This window comes from Agelaius tricolor, unplaced genomic scaffold, assembly GCF_023055355.1.
Source record: "Agelaius tricolor isolate 1412-34295 unplaced genomic scaffold, bAgeTri1.0.p SCAF_35, whole genome shotgun sequence".
Classification (NCBI taxonomy): Eukaryota; Metazoa; Chordata; class Aves; order Passeriformes; family Icteridae; genus Agelaius; species Agelaius tricolor.
The window spans coordinates 1,779,850-1,792,534 of record NW_027269295.1 but is presented as its reverse complement, the minus strand read 5'-3'; the positions used below and the strand labels follow the sequence as shown (position 1 = coordinate 1,792,534).

Sequence of the window (12,685 nt, the reverse complement as noted above, 5' to 3'; positions counted from 1 at the left end):
CTTCGGTGTCTGACTCCTCCTGGCAGCAGGGAACCCCAAATCCTCTCAGAGGGGCAGCACTGAGATGGAACCTCCCAAAACACACAGGACTGCCTTGCTCTGCCCTGTTGGGATGGCTGGGTCTGAGCTCTGGTGCTGTCCCATCTCCAGCCCAGAACCAACTTGATGGGAATGGAAATGCAAAGCTTTGAGCTGCCAGTAACAGGAGGGAGGTGCTGCTGTACAGGACAGGTTTAGCCTATTCAACACAGATTATTATAAATTATTAAGGGTGCACCATTTATTGCAATGTATCTATTAAAGAAAAAAAAGAAAAAAAAAGGTGTATAGTGTTCAGAAGCTGTGAAAATAGTGTAAGAACTGTACATTGTGAATTCTGGTTATTTTTTTTTTTCTTGTACCATAGAAAAAAATGTATAAAAATATCAAAAAGCTGATGTGCAGGGATGTTGCCTTATTGTCTGTAAAATGAAGCTCAGGAACATAACTGCTTCAAAGAGCTTCCGAAGATTTTATCCGGTCTCCTGGTTCGACTTCCTCCTCTATTTAAGCTATTCTACATGGATCAGAGTGTTTCTGTAATAGTTCTATCCTTTTGCCTGCAGGTCAGTTGTAATAAAACTAAGATGCGACTGTGACCTCGTTATTTTCATTTTGTAAGGTCAGACGTGAAGGGGAAGGTTCCCTAAGAGCTGTGGAGCTCCTGCCTTCCAGGTGGAAGAGGAGAGCAACCTTCAAATCTTCTTGTGCCAAATGAAGGAGGTGAAGGGAGCTCTGGATGTGTTTTGTCTCTCTGGAATTCTGCTGGGCCCTCTGTGTTTGGGCACCTCTCAGGCCAGCAGTGTTCGCAGCACAGGGAGGTGGCTCAGGACACCTTGTCCCTGTCAGGAGGGCAGGGAGCTGTGCCCACCCTGCAGGGAAGGGGCAGCTGGAGCTCCCAGCCCTGATGGTTGCAAGGTCTGCAGAACCCAGATGGACTCAGAGTCCTGGTGCTAGGAGGTTTCTTCTGCCTGGAAGCTGTGGAGGGTTTGGAATCTGCCCAGTCAGAGCTGGACCCCAGCAGCCCCTCTGGGAAGGAAGAGGAGCTGGTCAGGAGTGCCTGCCCTGCTCCTCTGGGCTGGATGGGACAGGCCCAGCCCAGAGAGGGAGAGCAGAGCACCCTGCAGGGACCCTGCCCATGGCAGACCTCAGGATCAGCAACAGTTGTGTGGGAATGTTCCTCACTCAGGGTCACCAAATGTGGAATTTGCAGGCAAACCCAACAAGGGAAGAGATGAGAATCTTGACTCCATGTTTCAGAAGGCTGAATTATTATTTTATGATATATATTATATTAAAAGAAAATTATATATTAAAACTATACGAAAAGAATAAAAGAAAGGATTTCATCAGAAAGCTAGCAAGGAATAGAATGATAATAAAATCCTGTGACTGACCAGAGAGTCTGAGCCAGCTGACTGTGATTGGCCATTAATTTAAAACAACCACATGAGACCAATCCCAGATGCACCTGTTGCATTCCACAGCAGCAGATAATCATTGTTTGCAATTTGTTTCTGAGGCCTCTCAGCTTCTCAGGAGAAAAAGTCCTAAGGAAAGGACTGACACAAATCACTCCATCTTTCCCTGGGCTCCTTACCTCGCTTTGAGCCCAGGGAAAGATGGAGTGAGTGCTCTGAGGAGCAAGGAAAGGAAAATGCTGTATTTTGCCTTTATGTTTACGGCTGTGCAAGTGCTTGGAGAACGAGATGAAGCACAAACTCCCTCTCCTGGAGACACACGGCACTTTCTGCTGGAAACAGAACAACAGGGCAGTCTGGGCTGTTCCTGGGGACATCTGCCAGAAAATCTTTGTCTTGGCATAGATCCATGCCTCCCATCAGGAGATGTGGCGTGGCCAGGCAGGAAACTCCTGCTCAAATTGAGCAGAAGAGCTGTGTGCATCACTCGGGCCATGAGAGAGGCCGGGGACAGTCGGGTGCGTTTGGGAGCCGAGCACGGGATCCGAGCCCGCCCCCAGCCCCAGCCCCAGCCCCAGCCCCAAACTGCAGCTGGCAGCTCCTGAACGCTGAGAAACGGCTCCTGCATCATCCCTGGTCCCTTAATCCCCTACACCCCTTGTCCCTTAACCCCTTACATTCCTCACACCCCTCACACTCTCAGCCCTGGAGCTGCAGGGGACCCGGGCAGAGGCTGATGCTGTGTCCCGTTTGTCCCCTCCTCTCAAAGCCTGTCTGTCTGTCCGTGCAGCCGAGCCCCAGCCCAGCTGCACAGCCAGTAGGAGAGCAGGACAAGGCAGCTCTCCCTCCTCCAGTCCCCTGGCTCTGCAGGCAGCAGCAGCTCCAGGCTCCCCTGGCCAAGGATAAACAGCCAGGGCAGGGGCTGCTCCTCTCCCCTCCCTCAGCTGCTCCCAGTTCAAACAAGAACTGGGCAAAACTTTGGCTACGAGACCCAAACCCCACAGAAAGATGCCCTGGCCCCTTCCTGGCCCCTTTGGGCTCTCTGCTGGAGTGGACAGAGCTGCAGGAGAGCTGGCAGTGCCACACTGGGGCACTGGGGCCCAGCCTGAGCCCCTCGTGCTCTCATTTCCAGATTTAACTGCAGCCCTGGCAGGGCTCTGCTCCCACCGGCTTGGAGATGGAGGCAGATGCTCTCCCTGGGGCTCTCACTGCCAAGGAAGAGAATCTGGAGCCCAGACTCGGCTTTCCAGCATCTCCTTGAGGCTCCATTTGCCTGCTGGCTGCTGGGGGAAGGCTCGGCCCTGCCAGGGGGGTCCTGCCCGTGCAGGGGGGAGCACGCCCGGCCCCCGGGGCCAGTTCAGGGGTGAAACGCCTTCACTGGCCCTGCAGCGAGCGCCCACCAGCCCTGCAGAGCCCCCAGCCTTTGCTGCAGCTGTGGAAGTCCAGCAGCTTCCTGGACACCACCGACTGTTTGGAGACTTCCTTGCCAACGTCACATTTCATTCTTCCTAAGGAAAGGAAAGAGTTTTCCGGAAACAGCAGCTTTTTAGATTTAGCATCTCTTTCCATCCCCAGAGTCGACTTTGGAAAAACAATCACAGGGAAAAAATAGGTGTGATCTGAGAGCCACTGCCAGGACTGTGCTCACAAACAGCCCAGGCAAGCACCTGAGGGGGAATAAGAGCAGGGAGGGCTCAGGGTACCCAACACGGCCCAGCTGGGAGGGGCTGTGGGTGGCACAGCTGGTCCCTGCCTCCCTCCAGAGCCGTTCCCTCCCTTGGACAGGACTGTCACCAGCACTGGGACACATCTCTGTGCCGTGCCCCAGGGCCCGGCTCCGTGCAGGGTCACAGCACTGCCCTCTCCATTGCCCAGCCCCTGCTGGCAGCTGCCCTCAGGTGACCACGGTGGGGGTGACCTGGGGAGGGCACGGAGGAACCACCTGGGGTGGCAGGAGGAGGGTGACCAGAGTGACCCCTCAGGCTGTGTGTGGCACCCAGCCCCGTGTGCCCGGCCCGGGGGGCTCTCTTGGCACCCTGGGGAGCACAGACCCTGAGCATCTCCCTGCTTGCAGAGCTCCCGAGGGAGGGAGCAGCATCCCGAGCAGGTGAATGGTGATGGGGAGTCATCTCCAATACTTCTCTCTCTCTCTGTCTTTTTTTTTTCTTCCTTTGTTTTTTTTTTGTCTTGAAAAAAATCATACTAAGGGGATAAAAAGATGGTAATAATAAACCATGGAGTGTTCAAATCTGGGCAGCACCTCAGGCTGTCCTGTGAGGGTGGAAAACACCATTTAACTGATAAAGACTGTGCAGGTTCTACCTGCAGGTTAATCCCAGGTCACCCACCTGAGCAGGACATTTGGGAGCACCTGAAAGAAAAATCCTGGTGCTGTGGTGGGTCCTGGAATTGTCTCTGCCAATGACTCTCAGCCTTTTCCTGCTCCCAGGTCAGCTCCTCTGGGGAGTTTTGGAGCCTCCTCCTGTGCCTCCCACCCACCCAGGAATTCCTTGACCCAAATACTGCTCCTGTACTGGAAATAAATCAACTTTTAATATTTTACAATTACTTTAAAAGTTCTCTGCACAGTATTTTACAGATCAGCACAGACTTTACACAGATTTGCTGAGGCTACACAAATGTACAGAAACTACCCCAAAGAGCCCTGGAACTCTCTCATTTCCAGAAAGCATCAGAGGTCAGAACCTTCACCAGGATTGGGAGTCCCTGGAGTTTGGGCTTGGTTTTCTGGATGGGATGGAATTCTCTTCTCCAAGGCTGCTGGAGGGCCAGCTGAACCCAGAGGGATTTGTGTCCTGGCATGGATCCATGGCACGGAATTGGCCAGGGATGCCAATGAGCAGCGTTTGACAGGACAAGGCGCTGGTTCAAAGCCCTGAACAAGAACAACCCCCTGCCAAATTCCAGCCCCACTGCAGAGAACTCATCTCAGACCTGCCTGGGGAGGCAAAGGCAGAGAGAAAACCCTTTGGGGACCTCAGTGCTCAGGCCTGGGCCCAGGCTAAGCCATCCCCAGCAATGGAGCAGAAGGTGGCCAGCAGCCAGCAGAGCTGGGAGCAGAGCCAGGGCACAGGAGGGGTCCCAGCAGGGCTGGAGGAGTCCAGCAGACACACCTGACCCCTCTCCTTGGAGCCCCCAGGAGCTCGGGCCCCTTCCCTGGCAGCCTGAACCCCAGGTGATGCTGCTGCTGTGCCACCAGGCCTGGGGACAGCGGCAGGAGCTCACCAGCTCCTGCTTCCTGCAGGATCCCCCTGCACTGAGCCCACTGCGGCTGAGCCCTGCAGCCCCCAGCAGTGCCAGAGCTCCCTTGCAGACACATCCAGGGAGCACAACACTGGGATCAGCTCCTTGGGGCCTGCAGCAGCCCTTGTGCTGCCAGCACTGCTACAATCCCCAAAAACCACCCAGAAACAGCCCGAGGCTTTTCCACTCTTATTTCACAGAATCACAGGATTTCTAGGTTGGAAGAGATCTTCAAGATCATCGAGTCCAACCCATGTTCTAACACCTCAACTAGATCATGGCACCAAGTGCCACATCCAGTCTTTTTTTAAACACATCAAGGGATGGTGACTCCACCACCTCCCTGGGTAGATGATTCCAGTATTTGACCACTCTTTCTGTGAAAAACTTCCTCCTTAATTCCAGCCTGTATCTCCCTTGGCACAGCTCGAGACTGTGTCCTCTTGTTCTGTCTGTTGTTGCCTGGAGAAAGAGACCGACCCCAGCTCACCACAGTCACCCTTCAGGACACTGAAGAGAGTGATGAGGTCACCTCTGAGTCTCCTTTTCTCCAGGCTGAACAACCCCAGCTCCCTCAGTCGTTCTTCATATGGCTTGTGTTCCAAGCCCCTCAGCAGCCTCGTTGCTCTCCTTTGGACACGCTCAAGCATCTCAACATCCCTCCTAAACTGAGGGGCCCAGAAGCCTTAAAAATAGAAAAATTAAAAATAAAACTTAGGTAAAAAATAAAATTAAAAAGATAAAATAAAAACCTTAAAAAATAGAAAAATTAAAAAAATTAAAAAAAATAAAATTAAAAAAATGAAATAAATCTTGAAAAATAGGAAAATTAAAAATAAAAATTAAGTAAAAAATAAAAAATAAAATAAAGCTATAAAATAGAAAAAATAAAAATAAAAATTAAGTAAAAAATAAAATTAATAAAATAAAAGAAAAAGCTTAAAAAATAGAAAAATATAAAAAATTAAATAAAAAATAAAATTAAAAAATACACGAAAGCTTTAAAATAGAAAAATTAAAAATAAAAATTAAGTAAAAATAAAATTAATAAAATAAAATAAAAAGCTTAAAAAATAGAAAAATATAAAAAATTAAATAAAAAATAAAATTAAAAAATACACGAAAGCTTTAAAATAGAAAAATTTAAAAAAATTAAGTAAAAATAAAATTAATAAAATAAAATAAAAAGCTTAAAAAATTTAAAAAATTTAAAAAATTAAATAAAAAATAAAATAAAAATTTTTCAAAAAAGCTTTAAAAAAATTAAATATTAAAATTAAATAAAAAAAATTTAAAAAATGAAAAGCTTAAAAAATAGAAAAATTAAAAATGAAAATTAAATAAAAAATAAAACTAATAAAATGAAATGAAAAGCTTTAAAAATAGAAAAATTAAAAATCAAAATTAAGTAAAAAATAAAATTAATAAAATAAAATGCTTAAAAAATAGAAAAATATAAAAAATTAAATAAAAAATAAAATTAAACAATACACGAAAGCTTTAAAATAGAAAAATTAAAAATAAAAATTAAGTAAAAATGAAATTAATAAAATAAAATGAAAAGCTTAAAAAATAGGAAAATTAAAAAATTAAATAAAAAATAAAATTAAAAAATAAAATAAAGCTTTAAAATAGAAAAATTAAAAAAAATTAAGTAAAAATAAAATTAATAAAATAAAATGAAAAGCTTAAAAAAGAGAAAAATTTAAAAAATTAAATAAAAAATAAAATAAAAAATTTTTCAAAAAGCTTTAAAAAAATTAAAAATAAAAATTAAATAAAAAAATTAAAAAAATGAAAAGCTTAAAAAATAGAAAAATTAAAAATGAAAATTAAATAAAAAATAAAACTAATAAAATGAAATGAAAAGCTTTAAAAATAGAAAAATTAAAAATCAAAATTAAGTAAAAAATATAATTAAGAAAATAAAATAAAAAGCTTTAAAAATAGCTAACATAAAAATAAAAATTCGGTAAAAAATAAAATTAAAAAAAACTAAAAACCTTAAAAATTAAAAAAAAAAGCTTTAAAAATAGGAAAATTAAAAAAAAAGCTTTAAAAATAGGAAAATTAAAAAAAATTAAGTAAAAAATAAAATTAATAAAATAAAAAAAGCTTAAAAATAGAAAAATTTAAAAAATTAAATAAAAAAATAAAATAAAGCTTTAAAATAAGAAAATTAAAAATAAAAATTCAGTAAAAATAAAATTAATGAAATAAAATGAAAAGGTTAAAAAATAGAAAAATTAAAAAATTAAATAAAAAATAAAATTAAAAAAAAAATAAAAAAATTAAAAATAAAAATTAAGTAAAAAGTAAAATTAATAAAATAAAAAGCTTTAAAAATAGAAAAAATAAAAAAAAAATTAAGTAAAAAATAAAATTAATAAAATGAAAAGCTTAAAAAATAGAAAAATTAAAATTAAAAATGAATTAAAAACAAAATAAAAACCGTAAAGTGCTGTAAAAAGTTCCATAAAAGGTAGTGCCGTAAAGCGCGACTGTCGCAAAACTGCCGTAAAGCGCGACTGTCGTAAAAGGTGCCGTAAAGCGCGACTGTCGTAAAAGGGGTCGTAAAGCGCGACTGTCGTAAAAGCTGCCGTAAAGCGCGACTGTCGCAAAACTGCCGTAAAGCGCGACTGTCGCAAAACTGCCGTAAAGCGCGACTGTCGCAAACTGCCGTAAAGCGCGACTGTCGTAAAAGCTGCCGTAAAGCGCGACTGTCGCAAAACTGCCGTAAAGCGCGACTGTCGTAAAAGGGGTCGTAAAGCGCGACTGTCGCAAAACTGCCGTAAAGCGCGACTGTCGTAAAAGCTGCCGTAAAGCGCGACTGTCGTAAAAGCTGCCGTAAAGCGCGACTGTCGCAAAACTGCCGTAAAGCGCGACTGTCGTAAAAGCTGCCGTAAAGCGCGACTGTCGTAAAAGGGGTCGTAGAACGCGACTGTCGCAAAACTGCCGTAAAGCGCGACTGTCGTAAAAGGGGTCGTAAAGCGCGACTGTCGCAAAACTGCCGTAAAGCGCGACTGTCGTAAAAGGGGTCGTAAAGCGCGACTGTCGCAAAACTGCCGTAAAGCGCGACTGTCGTAAAAGGGGTCGTAAAGCGCGACTGTCGTAAAAGGGGCCGTAAAGCGCGACTGTCGTAAAAGGGGCCGTAAAGCGCGACTGTCGTAAAAGGGGTCGTAAAGCGCGACTGTCGCAAAACTGCCGTAAAGCGCGACTGTCGTAAAAGGGGTCGTAAAGCGCGACTGTCGCAAAACTGCCGTAAAGCGCGAGTGTCGTAAAAGGGGTCGTAAAGCGCGAGTGTCGTAAAAGGGGTCGTAAAGCGCGACTGTTGCAAAACTGCCGTAAAGCGCGACTGTCGCAAAACTGCCGTAAAGCGTAACTGTCGTAAAAGGGGTCGTAAAGCGCGACTGTCATAAAAGGTGTTGTAAAGCACTTTAATTGTATCTCCCTCGGAGATTTGGCTGCCGTGGGGCTGGTCCTGGCTTTCTGGGCGCTGGTTGAGCTCTTTGCCACAAGGGGGCGCCCGCAGCTGTCTCAGAACTGGATGTGTCTGAGGGCCAAACCAGCAGCTCTTAAACAAGAGCAAACCAAAAACACCACGGAGCCAGAGCCTTGGAGCTTTTGAAAGGCTCAAAGCCTGATTAACTGGAAACCTGATTCGAACAAAGGCTCTGAGGCCAGGCCGGGTGGCTGGGAGCTGTGGCTGAGCTGCAGGAAGGGAAGCAGGCTCAGGAAGGGTGTGCTGAGGGCACATGTGAGGCAGCTGCTGTGGATGCAGGACCAGCACACCCGGGGCGTCAGGTTGGGGAAAAGGGCTTGCTGAGCACAGCTGTGGGCCAAAAGGGAAAAACTGAGAAAAGGAGGCTTAAAAGCTGCAGAAAGCAAAGAATCCAGGGAGGAATTACAACACAAAACCACTCAGCAGAACTGAAAGTGGCTCTGGCTGAGCCGGTGCAGAGGGGTCAGAGCTCAGGGAAAACACAGAGCAGCAAAGGCCACAGTGCTCCCCCTGCTCCTGTTTGCTCAGGCAGGTTTCTGCCCACGCTACGTCGGCCTGAAACGCTGGTCTGACACTTCCTAACTGTTCTTTTCCCCCCGGATAAGTTTCTGCAGCTGTGAAGCAGTGCCAGACAAGCCAAGGGCAAACATGGGATTCAGCACTGGGGGTGTTTCATGGCTTGGGGCTAAGAGCTCTTTGCCCCAGCCTGGTTTTGGGGGAGCAGGGGGGGGTCACACTGCATAGGGGGGAATTTCATGGGCTCTGCTGTGAAGGACAAGCAGAGCTCCCACCAAAGCAGCTGGTTAAAGCCCCGAGGAACGCGTTCGGGTGCAGTGCTGGGGCTGGCCATGAGGTGTCTGTGTGAGCTGCGCTTCAGCAGCGCATCCCGGGCTGGGTGCCCGAGGAACTGCAGCCAGATGTCCCTGCCGCTGCTTCTGCTCCCTTAACAGCACTAACGTTACAAATTTGTGACATAAAAGCACGAAAAACGACACCCGGAAGGCTCCAAGCACACACACACACAAATCTGGCTTCGCCCAGGAAAACAAGGAGATGAAAAGAGGGATTTTATCAGTGACACTTCTGGACAGAGCACAGAGAGCAAGCATAACAAGGAGAGATAAAGGACTGCATTTGGCAGGTGCTGATGAGAGGAAGGAAACGGGCTTGGAGGTGTTTTATTGTAAATCCATCCTAGAGTTCAGAGCAGCACAAACAATCAGGCATTGCCATGGTTTCACTCCTGGAGGGAATACAAAACTGGGATGTTTCTGTCCCAAACCAGTGAAAAGCTGTCTGGATCCTTGCTCAGCCTGGTTCAGACACCTCCTGCAGCCTAGGCTTCCCTTCCCTTCCCTTCCCTTCCCTTCCCTTCCCTTCCCTTCCCTTCCCTTCCCTTCCCTTCCCTTCCCTTCCCTTCCCCCTTGAGAAGGCTGCAGGTTTTTGGGGTGTGTGGGAAGGCAGATATGGACACTGAGAAGATTTTCTGGTATGCAGGACTGTGTGTGGTAAATCCTGTGGTGCCTGTGGGGTTCCATGTGGAGGGAAACTGCCTGAACCATGACCTGGGAGCTGGTGGGGAGATGCTGAGGATGTCTCAGTGTGTGTGGTGGGGGAAGCACTGCATGGTGAACTGAGACAGGCAGCTCACTTTTTAAAAAACTTGCTAAAGGCATGAAAAATGTTAATTTATTGTTTGTTTGGTTGTTTTGTATTACCTCTGCTTTTTCAGGCAGGAAGACTGAGGGGGAGCGGGGCGTCACTGGGATCCTTCAGCTCGATGTTGAGAGAGGAGAAAATCCCAGACCCCCGAATTCCTTGGGACAGACTGTGTGGGAAGATCACCCACACATGGAAAACTGAGTGAGGGCTGACTCAGGGCAGTGGAGGGGAGGGGTCCCATCCCACTGGCACACCCTCTGCTTCCCCAGGAGGCTGCTCCAGGTCGGCTGCAGGACCAGGGGCCAGGCAGAGCTGGGCTGAGTTCTCCATGGAGCAGAAAATCTGGGGCTGGTGTCCTTTGGAGCCTGGGAGGAGACTCAGGAGACCCTCAGATCCCTTTCTCTGCCAGCAGCTGCAGCCTGGTCTGGACTCAGCCTCCCCAGGTGCTCTGCTCCAAACCTTGGCACCTGGCAGGCATCCCTGCTGCCCTTCAGAGCTGCACCATTCCCTCTGCTCTCTGCCTCTTGCCTTTCACAGCAGCACGGGCAGGCTCTCCCCAGCAGGGCAGGGGAGTGCTCCACTCCATGGTCATTCCTGAAATAATCCTAGGCTGAGGCTTGTCTGCTCATGCTCTGAGTGACCAGGACCTGGCTCAGCCCAGGCTGTTCATCACAGCACACCTGGATGCAGGCTGTGGTTAGACATTAAAGATGTTCATAGGAACTGCTTATTTGCTCACCTACATCTTTTCAGGTGCACTTGAGCCATGTCTCAGGACCATTTCACCTTTAGCCCACCTGGGCAGTCCCTCCTTGCACACAGGTGGGTAAATACCTGGGAACCTTCTCTAATCCAAGGGAAGGTGTGACAAATGTGGAAACAGACACTCAGGGCTGCTGTGGAGAAGGATCCAAGGTTCCCCAGGGTCCCAGCCTGCTGTGCCTGTGGGCAGGGGGAGGTTTGGCTGTGGCAGAGCTCTGTACCCAGCACCCTGAAGCCACCAGCCCAGTGCTGACAAAAACACCAAGGGGCCTGGGCAGGGGTCAGCTCTGCCTTTAGGGGGACACAAGGAGTGGGGGCTGCAGGAACACAAAGAGCAAAGCCAGAGCCAACAGAAGAAAAAGACAGGAGGCTCTGGCTGGTGTGTTCAGAAATCTTCCAGGAGAAAATGCTGCCATGAATGAAATTCATCTGGCCTTGAAGGTTGTCCCAGGGCATGGAGTTGGTACCAGGGGGTGGCAGCTGGGATGGCTGTGGTTGTCCCAGTGATGAAGTCAAACAGCAAAGACAGAGTGGCAAGACAAGGGTTTTAATAATGAAGGTGTTGCTGGTAACATAGGTAAGGAAATGTGCTTGCTTACAGGTTTGAAGCTGACAGCATCCCTTTAAATAAGGAAATACAATTGCTGAGAGGAGAAAGTTACCTGGAAAACTCTGTACAAGGCCACAGTGGAGCAGCTAACACTACTCTGCTTCAAGTGCTCTGAATATTCTCCACGGACTGGCTTCAAAAAAATCTCTCACTTAGAAAAAGAAATTCTTTTAAAAAAAATGCAACCTGTGATTGTCTATGCTAGCAGTGCCCTGTGACATTTGTACAATAGAAAAATGGTGCTTTAAATAGTGACTTGAAAGCTACTGCCACGTGCTTTATACAGCATGCAACAAGGCCAGGGCCTGGGGACACTGCCCGGGCTGCAGAGCTGCCTCCCACAGCTCCAGCATCCCTGGGGGAGCCATGGCCAGGCTGGAGCTCCTCCCAGCAGCTTCATCTCCGTGTGCTGTCCTTCCAGTAACACAAATATTAAATACACTCAGTCTGTAAATAGTTTAACAATCTTTGTCAGCAACAATATTTACTTTGGCAAAACCAGAGTTGAGACGAACGGCCGCTGTCCGTCGCAAAGTCTGCAGCAAGTTCTTTGGTGGAAGCCAAGAAGTGAAGCAAAGGCTCCTTCTCGCTAGAGCCTGAGGAAGAATATTGCACAGAGACTCCTAGGAGAAATGCTGGTGATTCCAAACGGGAGCATCACTGCGGGAGAGCTTCCTTCCCTGCGGGCTGGGAGAACGGGCTCCTCCCGGCTCGGTGATTCACAGCTGTTCTCCGGTAGCCTTGCTCTGGGCTGAGGGGGCAGTGACGCTGGGTAGCCTCGGGGAGGAGGGGAACACTGCTAGGGATGGAGGAGGGACGGAGGGGAGGATGGCAGGGGCAGGCGCTCACACAGAGCCTCGGCCACGCGAGGGCTCGCTCGGCTCTGCCCCACAGATGCCACCGAGCGTCCCTGCCCGGCTCCCCCTGCTCCCGGGTCATGCAAGGGCTGGAGATCACCCTGACCTGGCTGTGCACGGAACAGCCCCTCCAAAGCCTGGCTGGTCCTTTCACACCACTTGCTCCTACCTTGGCCAAAACACATCGCTCATCTCTTTGTGTGCACGGGGACACGGCTGGGCTGCCACATCCCCCATTCCTGCGCCTGCATCCTCAACATCTGCTCCAACGCCCAGAGCTCTCTGCTCCTCTGCAGCCTGAGCCAGTTCAGAATGCAGCCAGGACAGCTCCTGGGCTCTCAGCCCCTCAGGACATGCCAAGGTGCCACCGTGAGCTCAGTGATCTCCATCTCTCATCCACCTGGAGCAGAGCTCTGCGGGATGGGGCAGTGCAGCTTTGGGCAGGAGGGAGGAGAGAGCCCGGCTGTGCACAAAGGGTGCTGGCACCTGGCTGGGCACAGCTCCTGCTCCTCACCTGGCATGGGAACGGCCAAGGTGAGCCCAACAGGTCTGTCTGGAGGAGAGGAGA

At 48.0% G+C, this 12,685-nt stretch overlaps 1 long non-coding RNA gene across 1 annotated transcript; it reads right to left on the bottom strand.

Annotated features, from left to right (window-relative positions):
• Positions 1-3,991: 3,991 nt before the first annotated feature.
• LOC139602727 (uncharacterized) lies at positions 3,992-7,323 on the bottom strand. Its single transcript, XR_011683407.1, has 2 exons — positions 4,591-7,323; positions 3,992-4,227 (listed from the first exon to the last, which is right to left on the bottom strand). It is a non-coding gene; the product is annotated as an uncharacterized lncRNA (long non-coding RNA).
• Between the last annotated feature and the right edge of the window lie 5,362 nt (positions 7,324-12,685).